Source organism: Hippopotamus amphibius, chromosome 1, assembly GCF_030028045.1.
Source record: "Hippopotamus amphibius kiboko isolate mHipAmp2 chromosome 1, mHipAmp2.hap2, whole genome shotgun sequence".
NCBI classification, from domain to species: Eukaryota; Metazoa; Chordata; class Mammalia; order Artiodactyla; family Hippopotamidae; genus Hippopotamus; species Hippopotamus amphibius.
The window spans coordinates 122,168,685-122,170,472 of NC_080186.1; positions in this window are offsets into that span (position 1 = coordinate 122,168,685).

Sequence of the window (1,788 nt, forward strand, 5' to 3'; positions counted from 1 at the left end):
GACCTCTGTGGAGTAACTTCAACAGCTCACCTAGTACTACAAGGCCAAGGTGAAGGATACCTCTAAAAGAAACCAGCAGCCATCATCCTTGGGGGGTCCTTTTCTAACAGGGACCCAAGCAGCCTGGGAAAGTGCATTCCAGTCATTGAACCTGAAAGCAGATCCTTGGAATCTCAATGATCTTTAGTTTTCGGTCCTCAAATTGGAACAATGATAGAGTGAGGATTTTTTTTAATTGAGGTATAGTTGCAGTATGATATTATATGTGACAGGTATAGTGCCTCACAATGTTTAAAGGTTATACTCCATTTATAGTTATTATAAAATATTGGCTATATTCCTCATGTTGTACAATACATCTTGTAGCTTATTTTGTACATGATAGTTTGTTCCTCTTACTCTCTAGAGTAAGAGTTTTAACCTCCCACAACAGACCTCACATGAATAACCAGCTATCACAAAAGAGGGGCCATGCTCAGCAGAGAATCCCTATAGGAGGTTAGAAGGCCATAGCTGTGTTCTTGCAGGACGAGGTAATGGTCAATCTGATCTCACCGGGACTTGGTTTCAGAGGATCGTTAGGAAAGTTAGTCACGGCTTCAAATGCAACCATCAGACAACAGCTCAGACTCGCTAATGTAAACAGGGGCTTTATTGGTTTGTGAACTTGGGAAGTCCAGGTACAGATCTGGTTCCAGGCAAGGCTCAGAAATTCAAGCAGTGCAGTCAAGGCTCCATTGCTCTGTCAATCCCTCAGCTCCGCTGGTGCCAGCTTGGCTTCTTTCCTCACAGTCTATCTCCACGTGGTAAACAAGAAGGCTGCTGGTGGACTCGGGTTAATACACTCTCAGCTTGGAATTCCAGCCCAAAGAAGACATCCCGCTCCCAAAGATCATAAATCAGTCCTTGGGAAGACTATAATTGGTCCTGCTAGGAACATGTAAATATCCCCCCACCCCACCCCCCAATCTCCAAATACGGTTGAGCTACTCTGATAGGACACCCTGAGTCACACCCACTCTGTGGCCTGGGTATGTTGTGGAAACAGGTGGGGATTCACAGTCCCACGCAGTTCATGTGGAGTCTGACAAGAGTTTCCCAAAAGAACCACAAAATTAAGAAATCACTGTGAGCAAACAAAAACATGGCTATGTAAGCCCTTGTCAGCAATAATTAAAGTAAACTCTATCTAGATGCCCCGCTTTGCCTACAAAAAGAGATAGGTCTTCTCTACTAGGGCCAATCAAATGACCCTTCTGGGGTACTTTGAGAAACTGGAGGAACTGCACCACTAGGTTTCCCGTTTCAGAAGACCTGGGCCCAATGTCATAACTCTGAGGCTGAATAGCCTTGTGAATATGAGCAAGTCCCTCCTACTTTCTGGGGGTTCCTGAGCAAGAAATTAGATGGGAGACCAGCACTCCCTTCCCAGCTTAAAGAAAGACTCATCTTGTGACTTTTTAAGAAAAAAATTTCTCCTTTCTGAGTCCCGATTTTCTCATCTAAGTGAGGGTAAGGGATTATCTCTAAGATCTTTTCAACTTAAAAAAAAAATAGCAACACCAAATGCACCTCCGATCCTGATCCTGCTGGACGAAGCTTCCCAATGTAGCTCCCAATCTCCCAAGCCAGACGCTTAAAAGCCATCTCTGGTGTTGAGGAAGGTAGAGTAGGGAAGCAAAAGCCTGTGTTCACAGGGCTGGCCTGCAGTGTGGGCACTGGGGGTAGGGAAGGGCAGAACCACAAGGTGTAATTGCCAGGAAGCACCTCCAGGACCAGGTCATGGCC